At 37.8% G+C, this 20,852-nt stretch overlaps 2 pseudogenes; one reads left to right on the top strand and one right to left on the bottom strand.

Moving 5' to 3' along the window:
• The first annotated feature begins 3,373 nt into the window (after positions 1-3,373).
• LOC148164986 (small ribosomal subunit protein eS6 pseudogene) lies at positions 3,374-4,123 on the top strand (annotated as a pseudogene).
• A 13,184-nt stretch (positions 4,124-17,307) lies between these two features.
• LOC114218691 (transportin-1 pseudogene) lies at positions 17,308-20,078 on the bottom strand (annotated as a pseudogene).
• Positions 20,079-20,852: the final 774 nt, after the last annotated feature.

The raw sequence follows: 20,852 nt of genomic DNA, 5'->3' as shown, positions 1-20,852 counted from the left end.
TAGGATTCAACATCCCATCATATCACCCCGCTTCCTCATCCATGCCTGCCTGGCATAAAAGCCAGCTTCTTCCTTCTAAAAAGCACAATGCCCCACCCCCCCCATTGCTGATTCAATTTATTTCAACCAACAAAAGTAATGGAAAAAGATCAAACAGATTAAACATTTGTCTGATGGGGTGTCTGGGTGGCTCAGTCAGTTAAGCGTCTGCCTTCAGCTCAGATCATGATCCCAGGGTCCTGGGATTGAGTCCCACATCAGGCTCCCTGCTCAGTGGGGAATCTGATTCTCCCTCAAACTCTCCCCCCTGCTCGTGCTCTCTCTCTCTCATGGTCTCTCTCAAATAAATAAATATAATTAAAAAAATTAAAATAAACATTTGTCTGATTATCTTCCTAAGTGTTTAAGTCTCTTTCTTTCAGATAGCTATTAATCTTTCATTAAAGTTCTACTCCAACTATCTTCTGACCATCATGTATACTCACACATCCCATGTAGGTGAAATTTATAAAATGAGGAGGATGAATTTCAAAATCAGGGTGTATTTTTTTTATTTAAATACAATTTAGTTAATACATAGTGTATTATTAGTTTCAGGGGTAGATTTTAATGATTCCTCAGTTGCATATAACACCCAGGGCTCATTATATCAAGTGCCTTCCTAAATGCCCCTCACCCAATTACCCCAACCCCCCCACCTCTCCTCCAGCAACCCTGTTTCTTTCGAATAGTTAAAAGTCTCTTATGGTTTATCTCCCTCTCTGTTTTTGTCTTATTTTATTTTTCCTTCCCTTCCCCTATGCTCATCTGTTTTGTTTCTTAAATTTCACATATGAGTGAAATCTTATGATATTTGTCTTTCTCTGACTAATTTATTTCACTTAACATAATACCCTCCTAGTTCCATCCACGTTGTTGCAATAAATAAATAAATAAATAATAAAATAAAATGGTAAAAAAAAATCAGGGTGTATTATAAATAATCCTTGCAGTAAAATGTCTCCCTCTGATTTTAATTCTCTATAATTCTATCATAACTTCTTCTACAACTTCCCATCCTCTGATAGAGTTTAATATCTTTGTCTTTAAACCAGTTTGTGAATTCATGTCATTCATAAACAGACTTGTGTCTTGAGTAGGTCTGGGGCAATTGCATGACCCTACAGTGGGTCACCCTGGACCTCAAGCTTGCAGGGTGTTGAAGGCATAGGGCATTGCAACTTTTATCTCCTCCCTGAATATCACTAAAATTCAATTACTAAATTTCTGTCTTCAATGATACTCTATGTGGCCTTTGAAAAATGTGACCATAGATCTTCACAGTTCACACTGATGATCTTGACTGTACCCTGTACTTATTCGGTTACCCAGGCCTCTATATATACTTCTTGGCACAAGGCAAGTTACAGATGCTCAGATGTTTGATAACCTTTCTATTTTACTGAGATTTTTAAAAAAAGATTCCATCTTATTTGTCTTTGCATTTTTAAAGGATAATACAAAGTATGACACGTGATAGATAATAACTATCTATTTAGTGGAAATTGGTGAAATATCTCAGTTTGTATTATCTAATTATAGTGGCCTTTACAGAAGGATTCGGAAGGAAGAACAGGCCTTCTGGAATTCTAATATGTTGCCAACACCCCCTCTCACTTAGTAATTCTCATATGTGAACCACAATTCTTTAGGCTAGGTTTATCAAGAATAACAAAAAGTAATAAGAATAACTTATTATGTGCTAGGTGTCTAATAACACATGTGATCTTCATAATACTATAAGAGGTAATATGATCTCCATTACAGAGAAAAAAACGGGGCACAGGGCAGTTCTAGAAATTTGTTCAAGACCTACAATAATGAAATGTAGAATTGGAATTTGAATTCAGCAGTTTGGTTTCAGAGCCCAAGGGAAGTTTAGTTGGAAAATTTAAAATAACTTTCCCAAACATGTAGGGATCACAAATAGAGAGTATCTCCCTCCATTTCTCCAGGAGAGTTTTTGGACAAACCAGAACTGGAGTATTAGAGTTATTATACAGTTACAGAAGTAGTTAAGCCTTCATTAATAAAATATTGATACTATAGTTAAATAATGTCATGTCTTTTAAAATATTAATTTTTTCAGAAACATAAACTTTACATTGTAATTGATAGAGTGTAGAATTTACATATTAGATATATAAAACATATCAAAATGAAGAAGCTGAGGTACAGCTTTGAAGTCCCAATGCCTACTCACCCATTGTCTCTTATAAACTACCAAAGAAAGACCATTAGCTGAATTCATTCACAAAATACACAGCATGGTCCTTTTATTGCAGACATCTTCACAGTCAATTCAGCCCTATGAGGAAAGGACCATCAATCAATCAACCAGACAGTTAATCAAAACACACACTGAAAGATCTATCAAGTGAGGGTTCTGAAAAGAATTTAAGTTTGATTATTTGAACACTAAAAATACCTGGATTTTAAGTGGTGAGTTTCTTTCAAATAGAAGATGGAGCTCTCTTTTTTTTTTCTATAAAATAGATGGTCCTATTTAATTCAAAACGGGGCCAGCCAATCAATCAACTTTCTGAAAAGCAATTCATCCTAAATGTTTATAAATAACCAAGTTTAAAAAGGAGATAGTACAATAACAGTGTTCATTTTGTTCTTTTAAAATTTCTGCAGAAATGTGTTACATACAGAATGGTGAGAACTTTAAATGAATCCAAACCACTAAAACCAATTATACTTCAAAGAAGATGAGGTAAAATTGTACCGGCCTACTTGACTTCTCTTGTCACTTACCATAAATTCAGGCAGCAAAATTTGTGCTTTTACCTGAAGTCTCAAATTTTTGTGTCTCTTTCTTAAAGCAATATCCAAAGTTTGACTAAGCGTTACACTGCCGGGAAGAAAAAAAAAATCATCTTAAACCTCATCAATTCTTACAAGCTAACATCACATTATAAATATTTTTTGGATAACAAACTTTTTGTTTGCAAGTCAATAAGATCACAGACATTTATAAATACCTATCCAAATAAACTCTAAACTCCATCATACCTCACTTCTGATAAGGACAATATACATTCCTAAAATCAATTGAATGATTGTCCCCAAACCAGAGGATACTTAGAATTAGAGGTAAAGAGCATATAAGATTTTAAAAGATAATTAATGTGGAAAGTGAAATACATTCATCACTAAGCAATTCCAATCTACTTTTTAAAAAAAATATTTGAATAATTTAATTTTTGTAACTTAATGACAATAACATGTGATGGATTTCAATCTGATTCTCAGAATAATCTTGCAAAACTAGCCTCAAGAATTACCAAAAGAGCTCTTTTTCACTGGCACGTTGGAGGTTGTAGCCTGCATGAGGATGAAGATGAACATCTCTTTCCCAGATCCTGACTGCCAGAAACTCACTGAAGTGGACGATGAGCACAAACTTCGTACCTTTTATGAGAAGTGTATGGCCACAGAAGTTGCTGCTTATTCTCTGGGTGAAGAATGGAAGGGTCATGTGGTCTGAATCAGTGGTGGCAATGAAAAGCAAGGCTTCCCCATGAAGCAGTGTGTCTTGACCCAAGGTTGTGTCTGCCTGCTGCTGAGTAAGGGGCATTCCTGCTACAGAACAAGGAAGACTAGAGAAAGAAAGCACATATCTGTTCAGGGTTGAATTGTGGATGCCAATTTCAATGTTCTCAACTTGGTCACCGTAAAAAAAAAAAAAAAAAAGCATGGAGGATATTCACCAATACTGCTGTGCTTTGTCACCTGGGGCTCCAAAGAGCTAGCAGAATCCATAAACATTTCAATCTCTCTAAAGAAGATGTTCTCCACCACTAACTTGTGAGAAAACCCCTAAACAAAGAACTCTGGAAACAAAGTGCCCAAGATTCAACGTCTTTTTACTCCATATGTCCTCCAGCACAAACTTTGGTGTATTGCTCTAAAGAAACAGGGCACTAAGAAAAATAAGGAAGAGGCTGCAGAATATATTGAACTTTTGGCCAAGAGAATGTATGGGGCCAAAGAAAAACTCCAAGAACAGATTACCAAGAGACAGAAGCTGTCCTCTCTGAGAGTTTTTACCTCTAAGTCTGAGTCCAATCAAAAATGAGATTTTCTGGGAGGAGAAAGATGGCGGAGGAGTAGGAGACCTAAATTTTGTCTGGTCCCAGGAATTCAGCTATATAGAGATCAAACCATTTTGAACACCTACGAACTCAACAAGAGATCGAAGAAAAAAAAAAGCAGCAACTCCCTGAACAGAAAAGTGACCACTTTCTGGAAGAGTCTATCCCTTCATCATAGCTAACCTTATTTTTGGTACATATATATAAGATGTTCTCTCTTTAAAATTTTGGGATACAGTTTCTTCAAACAGACCAAAATATACCCTAAATCTCTGGTGTATGGCTTAGTTCTAGTCTCCTGCCTGATCACATTCTCTCCCTTTCTTTTTTTTAAATCCTCTTCTTTCTTTTTTCAACCAACCTCAGATCAATTCCTTTTATAAAATCTTTTATAATTTTCATCTTTATACTCATATTCCATCCCTTCATCGTGTTTACCCTTATTTTTGTACATATATGTTTTTCTTTCTTTAAAATTTTGGGAGGCACTTTCTTCTAACAGACCAAAATATGCCCAAAACCTAGTGTGTTGCACTGATCTATGCACCAGCCTGATCATATTTGATCATATTCTGTTTTTTTGCTTGTTTGTTTGTTTGTTTGTTTTTATCTTTTTCGTTTTCTTTCTTTCCCTTTCTTTTCCCTGGTTTCAGGTTTCCTCTGACTAGTTTAGTGTATATTTTTGTGGGGTCATTGTTACCCTGTTAGCATTTTGTTCTTTCATTCATCTGTGCTCCTCTGGACAAAAGGACAAGATAGAAAAAAAATCACCTCAGAAAAAAGAAAAAGAGGCAGTACCGACTGCCAGGGACCTAATCAATATGGACATTGTACAATGTCAGAACTAGAGTTCAGAATGACGATTATGAAGATACCAGCTGGGCTTGAAAAAGCATGGAAGATATTAGAGAAACCCTTTCTGGAGAAATAAAAGAACTAAAATCTAACCAAGTCGAAATCAAAAAGGCTATTAATGAGGTGCAAACAAAAATGGGGGCACTAACTGCTAGGATAAATGAGGCAGAAGAGAGAATCAGCGATATAGAAGATCAAATGATGGAAAATAAAGAAGCTGAGAAAAAGAGAGATAAACAACTACAGGATCACGAGGGCAGAATTCGAGAGATAAGTGATACCCTAAGATGAAACAATATTAGAATAACTGGGATCCCAGAAGAAGAAGAAAGAAGGGGGGGCAGAAGGTATATTGGAGCAAATTACAGCAGAGAACTTCCCTAATTTGGGGAAGGAAACAGGCATCAAAATCCAGGAGGCACAGAGAACCCCCCTCAAAATCAATAAAAATAGGTCAACACCCCGACATCTAATAGTAAAACTTACGAGTCTCAGAGACAAAGAGAAAATCCTGAAAGCAGCTCGGGAGAAGAGATCTGTAACCTACAATGGTAGAAACATTAGATTGGCAACAGACCTATCCACAGAGACCTGGCAGGCCAGAAAGGACTGGCATGATATCTTCAGAGCACTAAATGAGAAAAATATGCAGCCAAGAATACTATATCCAGCTAGGCTGTCATTGATAATAGAAGGAGAGATAAAAAGCTTCCAGGACAAACAAAAACTAAAGGAATTTGCAAACACAAAACCAGCCCTCCAAGAAATATTGAAAGGGGTCCTCTAAGCAAAGAGAGAGCCTAAAAGTAACATAGACCAGAAAGGAACACAGACAATATACGGTAAGAGTCACCTTACAGGCAATACAATGGCACTAAATTCATATTTTTCAATAGTTACCCATAATGTAAATGGGCTAAATGCCCCAATCAAAACACTCAGGGTAACAGATTGGATAAAAAAAAACAAGACCCATCGATATGTTGTATGCAAGAGACTCATTTTAGACCCAAAGACACCCCCAGCTTGAAAGTGAAGGGGTGGAAAACCATTTACCATGCTAATGGACACCAAAAGAAAGCAGGGGTGGCAATCCTTATAGCAGAAAAATTAGATTTAAACCAAAGACTATAATAAGAGATGAGGAAGGACACTATATCATACTTAAAGGGTCTATGCAACAAGATCTAACAATTGTAAATATCTATGCCCCTAACATGGGAGCAGCCAATTGTATAAGGCAATTAATAACAAAAGCAAAGAAACACATCAACAATACAATAATAGTGGAAGACTTTAACACCCCTCTCACTGAAATGGACAGATCATTTAAGCAAAAGATCAACAAGGAAATAAAGACTTTAAATGACACACTGGACCAAATGGACTTCATAGATATATTCAGAACATTCCATCCCAAAGCAACAGAATGCACATTCTTCTCTAGTGCCCATGAAACATTCTCCAGAATAGATCACATCTTAGGTAACATATCAGGTCTCAACTGGTACCAAAAGATTGGGATCATTCCCTGCATATTTTCAGACCACAATGCTTTGAAACTAGAGCTCAATCACAAGAGGAAAGCCGGAAAGAACTCAAATACATGGAGGCTAAAGAGCATCCTACTAAAGAATGAATGGGTCAACCAGGAAATTAAAGAAGAATTTAAAAAATTCATGGAAACCAATGAAAATGAAAACACAACTGTTCAAAATCCTTGGGATGCAGCAAAGGCAGTCCTAAGAGCAAGGTATATAGCAATACAAGCCTTTCTCAAGAAACAAGAAAGGTCTCAAATACATAACCTAACCCTACACCTAAAGGAGCTGGAGAAAGAACAGCAAATAAAGCCTAAACCCAGCAGTAGAAGAGAAATAATAAAGATCAGAGCAGAAATCAATGAAATTGAAACCAAAAGAACAGTAGAACAGATCAATGAAACTAGGAACTGGTTCTTTGAAAGAATTAATAAGATTGATAAACCCCTGGCCAGACTTACCAAAAGGAAAGGGAAATGACCCAAATAAATAAAATCATGAATGAAAGGGGAGAGATCACAACCAACACCAAAGAAACACAAACAATTATAAGAACATATTATGGGCAACTATATGTCAGCAAATTAGATAATCTGGAAGAAATGGATGCATTCCTAGAGATGTACAAACTACCAAAACTGAACCAGGAAGAAATAGAAAACCTGAACAGACCTATAACCACAAAGGAAATTGAACGAGTAATCAAAAATCTCCCAAAAAACAAGAGCCCAGGGCCAGATGGCTTCCCAGGGGAATTCTACCAAACATTTAGAGAAGAATTAATACCTATTCTTCTGAAACTGTTCCAAAAAATAGAAATGGAAGGAAAACTTCCAAACTCATTTTATGAGGCCACCATTAGCTTGATCCCAAAACCAAAGACCCCGTCAAAAAGAATTACAGACCAATATCCTTGATGAACATGGATGCAAAAATTCTCACCAAAATACTAGCCAATAGGATCCAACAGCACATTAAAAGGATTATTCACCACGACCAAGTGGGATTTATCCCTGAGCTGCAAGGTGGGTTCAACATCTGCAAATCAATCAATGTGATACAATACATTAATAAAAGAAAAAACAAGAACCATATGATCCTCTCAATAGATGCAGAAAAAGCATTTGACAAAGTACAGCAGCCTTTCTTGATTAAAACTCTTCAGAATGTAAGGATAGAGGGTACCCACCTCAATATCATAAAAGTCATCTATGAAAAAGCCACAGCGAATATAATTCTCAGTGGGGAAAAACTGAGAGCTTTCCCCCTAAGGTCAGGAACATGGTAGGGCTGTCCGCTACCACCACTGCTATTCAACATAGTATTAGAAGTCCTAGCCACAGAAATCAGACAACAAAAAGAAATCAAAGGCATCCGAATCGGCAAAGAAGAAGTCAAACTCTCACTCTTTGCAGATGATATGACACTTTATGTGGAAAACCCAAAAGACTCCACCCCAAAACTGCTAGAACTCATACAGGAATTCAGTAAAGTGGCAGGATATAAAATCAATGCACAGAAATCAGTGCCATTCCTATACACCATCAACAAGACAGAAGAAAGAGAAATTAAGGAGTCAATCCCATTTACAATTGCACCCAAAACCATAAGATACCTAGGAATAAATCTAACCAAAGAGGCAAAGAATCTGTACTCAGAAAACTATAAAATACTCATGAAAGAAAGTGAGGAAGACACAAAGAAATGGAAAAACGTTCCATGCTCATGGATTGGAAAAACAAATATTGTGAAGATGTCAATGCTACCTAGAGCAATGTACACATTTAAAGCAATCTTTATCAAAATACCATCCAATTTTTTTAAAGAAATGGAACAAATAATCCTAAAATTGGTATGGAACCAGAAAAGACCCCAAATAGCCAGAGGAATGTTGAAAAAGAAAAGCAAAGGTGGTGGCATCACAATTCCGGACTTCAAACTCTATTACAAAGCTGTCATCATCAAGACAGTATGGTACTGGCACAAACACAGACACATAGATCAATGGAACAGAATAGAGAGCCCAGAAATGGACCCTGAACTCCATGGTCAACTAATCCTCGGCAAAGCAGGAAAGAATGTCCAATGGCAAAAAGACAGTCTCTTCAACAAATGGTGTTGGGAAAATTGGACAGCCACATGCAGAAGAATGAAACTGGACCATTTCCTTACACCACACACAAAAATAGACTCAAAATGGTTGAAAGACTTAAATGTGAGACAGAAGTCCATCAAAATCCTAAAGGAGAACACAGGCAGCAACCTCTTAGACCTCAGCCGCGGCAACTTCTTCCTAGAAATATCGCCAAAGGCAAGGGAAGCAAGGGCAAAAATGAACTATTGGGACTTCATCAAGATAAAAAGCTTTTGCACAGCAAAAGAAACAGTCCACAAAACCAAAAGACAACGGACAGAATGGGAGAAGATATTTGCAAATGACATCTCAGATAAAGGGCTAGTATCCAAAATCTATAAAGAACTTATCAAACTCAACACCCAAAGAACAAATGAGCCAATCCAGAAATGGGCAGAAGACATGAACAGACATTTTTCCAAAGAAGACAGCCTATTGGCCAACAGACACATGAAAAAGTGCTCAACATCGCTTGGCATCAGGGAAATCCAAATCAAAACCTCAATGTGATACCACCTCCCACCAGTCAGAATGGCTAAAATTAACAAGTCAGGAAATGACAGATGTTAGCAGAGATGCAGAGAAAGGGGAACCCTCCTACACTGTTGGTGGGAATGCAAGCTGGTGCAGCCACTCTGGAAAACAGTATAGAGGTTCCTCAAAAAGTTGAAAATAGAGCTACCTTACAACCCAGCAATTACACTACTGGGTATTTACCCCAAAGATACAAATGTAGGTATCTGAAGGGGTACGTGCACCCTGATGTTTATAGCAGCAATGTGCACAATAGCCAAACTATGGAAAGAGCCAAGATGTCCATAGACAGATGAACGGATAAAGAAGAAGTGGTATATATACACAATGGAATATTATGCAGCCATCAAAAGGAATGAGATCTTGCCATTTGCAGTGACGCGGATGGAACTGGAGGGTTTATGCTGAGTGAAATAAGTCAATCAGAGAGAGACGTGTATCATATGACCTCACTGATATGAGGAATTCTTAATCTCAGGAAACAAACTGAGGTTTGCAGGAGTGGTGGGGGGTGGGAGGGATGGGGTGGCTGGGTGATGGACATTGGGAAGGGTATGTGCTATGGTGAGCACTGTGAATTGTGTAAGATGAATCACAGACCTGTACCTCTGAAACAAATAATATATTATATGTTAAAAAAAAAAGAAGAAGAAGAAGATAGGAGAAAGGGAAAAATTAAGGGGGGATATTGGAGGGGGAAACGAACCATGAGAGACTATGGACTCTGAGAAACAAACTGAGGGTTCTAGAGGGGAGGGCAGTGGGGCAATGGGTTAGCCCGGTGATGGGTATTAAAGCGGGAAGGTACTGAATGGAGCACTGGGTGTTATATGCAAACAATGAATCATGAAACACTACATCAAAAACTAATGATGTAATGTATAGTGATTAACCTAACATAATAAAAAAATTAAAAATAGGTAAAAAAAAAAAAGAAAGAAAATGGCTAGATGCCTCTGAGAGGCATGTGTTTTCTTCCAAGCCTGAAACTTCCCTTGAAAAGCTGCCTAAGAAAAAGTAAAATGCTATCACTTACCATTCATTTAATTCATTAAAATGGGAGGCAGAATAGTGATGCAGTTGAAAGCATGACCTCTAGCATCAGAAGTCTGGGTTCTATGCCTGGCTTCACCACTTAGAAGCTCTAAAATCTTGGCCAAATTAGATTCTCTGTGCCTCTGACAAAATGGAGCTATTAACAGCTCTTACCACATATGAATAATAAGTAAGTTAAACCATGCAGTTCACTTAGAAGAGTGCCTTCTACTTAGTAATGGTCGAGAAGTGTTGACTATTAATATTAATGTAGATTTTCCAGCAGCCATTCTCTTCCTCTGCCTTTACCGTTTAGCAGTTTGACTCAGCCTTATAGCATCAAACCAACAGTCCCACTAGGACTTCGGACTTTGTTCAAGACCGATAATCTTTTAGTTACATGACTCAGCCTACTCACTAGTGCCAAATATTTATCATGTTCTCATTATCCCCCAGCCTCCTGCCTGCTTTATTCCTGGATCCCAAATACACCAGGACAAATATGTGTATATACACTTGTATCCCTCCCTCTGTCCTTTCTTCCCAAATTCAAATCTCAATGTGACTCCATTCTACTCACTAGCAAACATGCTTCACACTTTCTTGAGCCAATATGCAATCTCTATAATTGCCCTGTTAAAAATGTCCTCTGGACAGCGACATGATAGGAATATATCAACCTTTATCTTCCATTTCTCCTTCAATAGCCATTTATTTTCTTACTTTCCCAAATGGTACCTTCACACCCATTCTTCATCCTCAATCTTCTCTGTTTGCTTTTTTCTTCAATCAGATCACCCAACTGCTCGAGACTGCACACCCTAAACATATTTCCTTAAGTCTGTTACCCTCTCTAGCTAATATCACAATGTCACATTTCTCAAAAGTGTGGTCTAAATTCCCCACCTCCACTTCTTCACCTACAAATACCTTTACATCTGACTTATGTTTCCATAGTATTTTGGATGCTTTCTTTCAAACAAAAGCATAGGACTCTTGGAAGGGCAACAGGTGTGGGGTGTGCATGTGTGTTTGTATTCCTCATCGTCCTATGTCTCTATAACATTTGATATTGTGTCCTCTGCTTTATTGTTGAGATGCTTTTTGCATTGTGACACTGCACTTTTCTCTCCCTTTCTGCCTCTTGGACTCAAAGTGAATAGGTTGCCTTCAATTGGCTCATTTTCTTGCTTAAATGATTTGCTCTTTTGCTGAAACTGCCATTATCATTTTAGGTTATCATTTGTAACTGTTTTGATTTATGTATGGCTTTTGCTTCCAATTGTTAAAAAAGTATTTAATTTATTTTGAGAAGCATTCTGTTTGCCACATTTCTCAATCTCTTTAGCCTCCTCCTAATGAAGGATGACCTATATGTGGTAATGAATCACCTTGTTCTTGACTTGATCTGAGTGTCCTGTGGAAGATGTGACCCAGAACTGTTACAGCTCCCATCCTGAATTTCCTTTTTTCCAGCGTCATTGAGGTATAATTGACAAATATAATTATATATATTTAAAGTGTACAATGTGACGATTTCATATATGTGTACATTGTAAAATATTTACCATAATCAAGTGAACTAACATATATATCACCTCGCACAGTTACCTTTTTGGGTGTGTATGGTGAGAATTCTTAAACTATACTCAACAAATTTTAGAGTTCTTATCATCTAAAAACCAGAATCCTGACTCTAGGCCCTAATCTTAGATCCCAAAGAATGCTTCTTACAGGTTTTTGATAACATACCTGGAGAATTGGCAGAGCTGGTATGGCTGCTAAAATGTTCTATGTCCTATGTTCTATGAAATCATGGGTATTTATTTTAATATATGTGAACTTGTACAAGGTTGTGAGATTATGTAAGCTATTGATTTCATCTTTTGTTAATCGAGTAGAAAAATACATATATAAATGTATATCTACCAGGCATTGACTATAGGATTCTCATAGAAACACAAGATTTTATTGCAATATTAATGAGAGAGAAACCATTGAGTCCCATTTTACAAAATGAGGAGACGTTTTCCAAAGTTGTACTTTTAGTTAATTTTCTGAGGCTTACCTCTGTTTCATATGACTCAGTTTCTTGTACTGACTACTAAACAGACTGACCACCTTTAAAGTGAATATTGTAAGGTTTCTCAAGGAAACTTTTAATTATATTTTGAAATAATATGCTTCTTTCATGTAAAGATGAATATCAATGTTTTAGCATGCAAAGGGAAACTGCAGTCAATATATGAATTTTTATTCTATACATCCCTTTTTTAAGGAATACCTTTTATGCCTTTATTGAGGTATAATTTAGATACTATAAACAGCGCCTATTCTTAAAGGCATACAGCTTGGTGAATTTTGACAAATGTATACACCCATGTAACCCCCATATCAAAATACAGACCACTTCCATTCCACACAGAAGTTCCCATGTGGCACTGCCACATTTAAATTTAATCAACAAAACTGTCAAAAACAGAGGAAGAAAAGTGTGGGATAAAACTTACTCATTGCAAAAGAAAGTCGAGTCAGCATACAATAGAAAATCAGAAACAAACGTTTATTTGGGCCATATATTATAGCTGAAGAAAAGAATAGCAAGAGAGAATAAAGCTTACCTGAGTAACCTAACAATCAAGGGAAAGACGAAAAAGACATCATTATCTAACACTAGAAAATATATCAATGTAGTATAAGAAACAACTTTTCTTACCCCACCCCCACTTTGGGAGTGCCATTAGTCACTGGGAACGAAGTAATAAATGATATGGTCAACAACAATTTTAATTGAAATGCAGGCATTTGACTTTCTCATATTTTTTTTTTTTTAGTAAAATCCAAGGGCATAGTGTTGGGAAGCATGAACCAGGGACGTAAAGGGACTGTCCAGTTATGTGGTCTGGTTATCAAGTTTCATGGGGATTTGAATTAAGATAAGGAGAAAGCATCGTCTTTAGGCCGTTTCTTTTAAATAAAGCATTGCCTCGGTGGGCTGTGTAACAGAAGTGGGTCACGCACAATTTAATATCCTGGTTGCCAGGTATGTGGGCAGGATTCTCCCCCACCACAATGGAAGTGGGCAGTGGGAATATCTGAAAGGAGATACTTTTCTCTGAAAGCAGTGGTTTGTGTGCTCACACACTCTTACCTGCTTCCCAGGAGCAGAAACAAAATGCTACCCCATAAAACAGGGAAGAGGTTCTTTTGACATTCCTGTGACTGCTGCTTGCATTTTGAAGAGAAACGAATGTGTCTCAGTGAGCACAGGGCACCAACTGACAGTCAGTGGCCAATGTTTGGTTCTTTAAAGAAGGCAGGACATCTCATGGTCAAATCCAGTTGTCTTGGCTTCCTGGGTACCTGCATCCTTAGCAGTAGTCATGCCAGAGCAGGACTGACCCTTGTGTTCATTGGGTCCAGAGTACCATGAGTAAACTGAGCTTTATCTAAGAATATCAGTCACTTTATACTTCTTTATGTACTTGAAAATTATTCCAGCTTCCTCTGAGAAATCCTGGTTGGCTGTTAGAGAGATACTATCTGATTAATGATACCAATGAGTTACAGCTAATAGAATTTTCATTGAAAATAGCCACTGAATCCAGGATGCTGAGAGGAGAATTAACAGATGTTAAAAGAGGGAACCACTTGTTTAAAAAAAAAAAATCTTTGTCCGAATGGATTAAAAATGTCTTTTGCAATCCCAGTTAGGAAAAAAAAAAGGTCAGACAACTTCTTTGAGTAGGCAGCTCAGTGTTTTCATGTGCCATAAATGCAAGTAGGAAAACAGTGGTATAAATAATGTCTCTAGTCAAGGAATTTTTCAAACAAAAGAACAGTAAAATGAACAGTATCACTGATAATAATATTCTTCTCTTTCCTAAGTTAGAATATTTGCAATAGAAAGAATGTTTTGTGTGTTAGGATTCATGTTCTTAAAGTTAAGCCCGGCTTAGACGAGAAAATTAATCAAATTTGCAAGTTATTCTCGGTTTTGCAGTCTGGTTGCTTGAAAGTCTCTGAATAAACAAATCTGTGTCTCTACCTAAAATAGTAAATAAACCCTTGATATATTATATTATTAAAACTGCAGTATGGAGGATAAAAACTAATCCTTGGGATTAGACACTGAAATTCATAATAAAATATTTTTTTCCAGTAGCATTGTGGTTATAATTACAACAGCAATAATAGTGCATTGTTAACAGAAAAAAATTGTTCCCTAGTGGTGGTCTCTACTTTAGGTTGGATGGAAATTTTTATGCCTTTGAGGGGCAAAGAATTCATTATTCAGATGTATAACATCAGAAATTCAAGTTGTAGAATGATATTTTACCTAGATTATCCATTTGTCTCACAACTGGGAATTAGTAAAGTGCGGTTCATCCATTCTGAAACATTATAAAATCATTAAAAATTATTATTACAATGTACACAAGTTTGAGTAACTTTGACAATGTTTATCCTTTCTCTTTCAGCAAAAATAATCTACAAAGCTCATATTAACAATGACTAACTCTGAAAAATAAGGGACTTTTCTTTTTGCCATCTGTTCAAAGTCTACCACAATAAGCATGTATTATTAATATCAAAATTAAACCTATACAGTATAACACAAACATTCAACACTTTGTATTTTGTAAATGCAGGTTTGTTCCAGATTCCAATCCATTCAACACATGTTTTCCTTTAGAAATTGTCCCTACATCTCTTAATCTGGAGCTTGCAATTTACATAAGACTGAATATGCTGGTAGCTGCAGAAGGGGGCCTGGCTCAGGAGCACACTGCAGCAGAAATCTGGTTGTGTCTCGGTTTAAAAAAATTGGGCGACTACTGAGCCACATCTGCTCAGGGGGAGGTATGTGCATTCTTGTGGGGAGGGGAGAGTTTTAATTTGCACAAAGAAGCAACACGCATTAGCAAGGGTCTTAACAAATGAGTTTTCTATATGGAATGATATTTTTCTTTCTAAGCAATTTAGATGATAATTTCCATAACTGAGAAGCCATTTCTGGATAGAACTCCTAATTCTGGGGGTGAGGAGGAGGGTTACAAATGCAAATGAAAAAGGTAGCCATCTACCGTGGGTTTCAAGTTATTTGGACTCTGGATATGATGCTAGGTGAATGTGACTGAAGGCATCAAATATGTTTTTGAGTGTTTTAATCAACTGCATGGTCAAGACTAACCTGTGTGCTTAACCGGCAGAACCAAACTCTAAGAGATAGATGGGAGGAGCTCCAGAATGGGGCAAGCAAGGGATGGGAGACAATCAGTGAAGATGTAGAAGAAATAGCCATCCAAAATAATGCAAGTGAACAAAGCCTTAAAAGTTTTAAACTTTGTGTTTACATAGAAATGATGCTATTTAGAAGGAACAAATCTGTATTTTTTTATTTTTTTTAACTTAACAAGGATTTATTCACAGGAATACATGTAAGTAGAGAAAAATAACAGAAAAGCTAAACAAATGAAATGAGGAGGATCCAAACCAACTCTCACTCTGTAGCTGTTTACTTGCACCCTGTGTGCATATATCTAGGGCACAGGGGGCCACCAACATGCACCAATACAGTGTAGGAACCCTGCATTACATCCATTAACTTAAACATATCTTTAAGATCATGATTTGAACAAAAAAAAAGAAAGCTTAGAAGGCAATACGTTGAGTGGGAATAAACATTGAAATAGAGCAATCATGTCTTCAACTTCTACAATTGTCTTTATGTGCCGACTAAAATTTATGCAGCCTCTTACAGATCTTTTACCATGTACTGTAAGTTTCAGCAGTTCTGATAACATCACTAGTAGTATATAACCATGCAGAAAGCACATCACACTGACAGCACATCGGCAAAGATTCTGCACAGGTATATCAGCTTTCCACTTTGTGCAGCTTACACACGATACAATATCAATCTTACTCCTAACAAGATCCTAAAAAGGTATTTCAAGGCCTAGCTGTAAACTACAGTACTTTATATCTATATTCTTAATAAAAATAAAAAATCCACAAATCTTAAAAAGGAATTTTAAATGCAGGGCTATATTGAATTGGTAAACTGCAACACAAACTGGCGCAACAGAGGTAAATGAATACCAGTCTCACTCTATGTGATGCAAGCATGCTACTTTCCCACTAATTTAAAGTACTTTCAATCACTATGAGCCAGAATGCATGCCTGAACCTTAAACTGCACTTTAAAAAGAACGTCTTGGCCTAGAAATTAAATCTAATGACGTACAACCACCAAATTATATGCACTACATTAATGTTATAATGCAAAATCAAGATGTCAGTCTTTAGTCTGATATGCCCAACCCCATTTATTCCTCCCTCCCTGCCCGCCCCACAAAGGTAAAAGGAGTGACTCATTTGGCATTTCACAGGGTGCTTCATTGTTTAAATTTGTTTTGTTTTATTTCCAACTTTTTTGGGGGTACCTTAAATTGTAACTTCCAAGAACCTGCTTCTACTATGGGTAGGCAAGCTGATTTTAATTCTATTAGCTTCATTTGTGTAGTTCTTCATCAGCATGCAAAAACAAGGCCCCAACACCTGGGAAAATTTATAAAAATCTTTAAATTAAGAGGCAAAAAAGCTTCTTTACTGTTTGTAACCCCCATTCTTAGGTTTCCTTTATTGTGCGCTATAGAATTTTTCCTCTTTCTTATTATCCCTATGCATCATTTATGTGGTCCTTGTTTTGGTACAATTCCCCCTACTATTCCAGGATGTACTGTTTTGTGAGTAGACTGAATAGGTTTTGTTTTTTTGTTTTGTTTTGTTTGCTTCTTCACAACCAGTGCAGAGTTGTAATTGGAGACAGATTTCCACCCACAAAGGCTCCAGATGTTAAAACGTTTCCCAACATCGACTTAATACAGTGACGGCAACACCTGCCTCCCGCCCCTGCCAGTAGGGTTGGGATTGTACTGTATTCCCTACTGGTTTACCCTTCCCCCCTGTAAAGGGTAACATTTTCCCTGGGTGCAGAGGCTCCCTCATAGTCTCCAAGACTGAAGGACCTCTAATTATGGGACTGCAGCTTAAGTGTATGAGATTAAACGCCGTAAAAAGCTGCAAGACACTCTTTTAAGGGAAGCGGAAACTGGTCAGAGAAACGCCTCCAATTTTCATCCCCAACTTGATTTTTAAATCCATGAAGGATCTTACAGAACATGTCTCTCAGATCATCTTTTGGGTTAATCCACGATGCAACAGCATCACGAGAAAATATAAACTCTTGGATTACTCCACTGGGATTCACACTGATCATGGTACAAATCCCACGAAATGCTGAATCCTTTTCCTCACTGTCTGTTATGTTTCTCAGAGGGTGCACCAGGATCTTATAAACTGCTGTAGCATGGGGGCCACCTCTTGAGGACAGACGTAACCAAGACAACCAATTGTTATTGCTGTATTCTCTAACAACGTCTTTGGTGTGTTGGGTCTGTTAATGATTTCTACAAGCTGGTGCAACACCATAGGAATACAAGGCTGCATCTCTATACCCATTTGAATGGAGATTTCTCCAATTGCCCGTGTGGCATTATTGCACTCTGAAATGAACTCTGGATTTAGGTTGGTTCCCAGTATAGGCATGAAATCAGCTATACAAGGCTTAACATGCTGAAAGCAAGCTTTCCTCGGGTCACCTAACAGGGCGAAGGAACTCTGTCGAACTTCTGGCATTTTATCCTGCATGCATTGAAACATTAGCGTTAGAATGTTACTTAGGGCTACTAGCTGTTCAATGTTGCCTCCAAGTCCTTCAGCCAGGCCACTGAGTAAATCAAGAGCCACTATCAGAAAATCTTTATCAGGAGCCTCATATTGATCTGGTTGAGCATTGTTCAGCATGGCTTGTGCAAGAGTCTTCTGTACTAGGTTTACACAACGCTGGTACACAGGTTCACAGTATGGAAGGAAACCAGACTGCAGGGCTGTGGCAACTGAAGATAGGCACTCAAGTAAAGGGAAGAGATCTTTATCTTCATCCTTTAACATGTTCCATTTCTGGATCAGTGGAGGCATTAGCATCTGAACATATTCCGGTTTGTTTAAATGATGTCCTACTGAATCTGCTAAAGTTCCTACGGCATCATAAAGAATGAGCAGGTTCTTATGCTGGTATTTACTAAACGCGAAGACCAAGGTATCAAGTATATGAGCAAGGTAAGGAACAAGTTCCGTACAAGCCTCCTCTTCTAAGGTAGCAAAGGCACTGCAGGCAGCTTCTTGTACTCTCTTGTTGCTGTCCAGGATTCGCTTTAGCAATTCTGTCATTAATGGCTTCAGGTACGTATCGGGGGGGCTGGCTGACTACCCAGTGTGCATAGCGGCTAAGAGTCCAGCACATTATGGAACGCACAAGAGATTTTTTATCAGAGAGGCACTGAATAAGGTGAGGAATGAGCTCAGGCAGGTATGGAATCATGCCTTGCATACAACCTTCAGCAATTGCTCCTAAAACCAAGATGCCGGATTCTTTAACAACCCATTCATGATGAAAAAGTAATTCTTTCAAAAGGGGCAAAATGTGTGGCAAAAGCTCATCACGATACACATTTGCAAGAACATCTAGGGCAGCAGCAGAACATTTTCTTAAATTCCAGTCAGAAATTGTATCATCATCATCAATTTCATCATCGTCGTCATCTGCCTCTTCAATTCCATCTTCATCATGCTGCTGAGCCACTGTCCTTGATCGATGAAAACGTGGCCTTATATCCTGTTCACTATCAGGAATTGTTTCATCTTCTTCAACATCACCCTTAAGTAGGATAATATCTATATCTGAGTACTTCATGCCATTCACTAATACAGGAATCAATTTAGGAAGATGCCTTACGAGTGAGTACATCTTTGCATATCGGTTGCTCAGCCAAAGTGAGCCAGAATTCACAGGCTTATAAAGCCACATTTTCATCTTGATCTTGCGTCCTCTGTAGCATGTACTCAACTATGTTATGCATGTGAGGAAGCAGGCGATCCATTTGAACTTCAAGCAACATCACAAGTGCCCGGCACACATTTTTCCGTACCTCTGGTTCTTCGTCACCAGCCAATGCAAAGAGGTTCTCAATAAAAGAATCAATGTGCAACATCAGAGCTTGAGTCCTACTGATGATAAACTGATTGACACATGCAACAGCATGAGACCTTATTTTTGGACTACTGTGCTTGAAGAACTGTAAAAATTTGGGGATCATGATGTCGAGAGGACGATCTAACACATCACTATCTAAAATCTCAGCAGAATCTTCACAGATCTTCTGAAGGGCGCCAGATGCTCCTTCACAAGTGTTGTAATCTTCAGAATCCAATAGGCTACAGAGTTTCGGTAGGAGGTCAGGCCAATTCTGCAATTCTCCTTTGGAGGCTATGGTTGAAATCAAAATACCTACAGTGGCTCTAATCAAAGGAGAGGAGTCACCAATATTGTTTAAACATTCACTCTTAATAAAGTCTGTCACACCATTTGGGAAGTTCTGAAAATGTGCTTTCACGCTATTCTTCAAAATGAGACCACTCAATGATCTTGTGGGTTCATCTTCAGATTTTAATTTTGTAAGAACAAAAATTAGGTAGTTGTTAAAATCTGGCTATTGATTGAGTTGTTCCAGTTTTTGTTGCACGGTTCTCTGGATGGTGGTGCTGGGGACTGGGACTCCTTCAGCAGCTGCAGGATTTGCTGAAGCCCTTGCTCGTCAGGTTTCCACGCATACTCCATCTTGGTTTGCTGCTTGGGGTGCCCCAAAAGAAGTCTCGGACGGCGAAACCCTGGGGAACTGATCCTAGCAGCTCGGCCGCCAACGTCTGGTGCTGCTGCTGCCGCCGCGGCCGCCGACCACAAGGACGGAATAAATCTATTTTTAAAGAATCCTGCCTGCAATGTTCAAAAATGTTTCTTCATTCCAACTAACTTAAAATATAGAAAATAATACATTCGTTTGATGGCACATTTCAAAACATTTATATTTTCCAGGTAATGACTGCAAATATTTTAAAAGAACATCATAAAACTCATTAGACAGGCTGTGAAACATAGAGAAGTTTAGGAATGATTAAAGCACCATTTTTCTCCTTCCTATAACTCTTCAGCTGACTAAGAAGAAGTGGATTCAAAATTTATATAAAAGTTCAGTAGGAGCACCTGGGTGGTGCCGTGGGTTGAGTGACCAACTCTTGGTTTCCGCTCAAGTCCTGATCTCAGAATCCTGAGATGGAGCCCCACATCGGGCTCTGTACTCAGCACCAAGTCTACTTAAGTTTCCGTCTCTCTCTCTGCCTCTCCCTCCTTCTCTCTCTCAAATAAATAAATAAATCTTTTAAAATTTTTTTAAAAATAAAAATTCAGTTATGAAATATTTGCCCTTATTCTCCAATATAAAAAATAGAGATATTCCCAATGTTTGCCTCTTTGCTTTAATATATTTTCTGGAAGGAAGAGTACTTTGAAAAACAGCATTTAACATAATGTTCAGAGTGCAAGGAAACTCTCAGACCTATGCCCATTCACAACCATGGTTTTGATGCAAATTCTGTTTATTATAAGAATTATGTTAAAATATCTCCCTTATGCAAACCCTTAACCATTCT

Source organism: Eumetopias jubatus, unplaced genomic scaffold, assembly GCF_037043125.1.
Source record: "Eumetopias jubatus isolate StellerSeaLion01/CBP00866 unplaced genomic scaffold, mEumJub1_p1.0 scaffold_1, whole genome shotgun sequence".
In the NCBI taxonomy this organism is placed as follows: Eukaryota; Metazoa; Chordata; class Mammalia; order Carnivora; family Otariidae; genus Eumetopias; species Eumetopias jubatus.
Note: the sequence above shows the minus strand (reverse complement) of the source record. Positions and strands in the feature narration are given on the sequence as shown.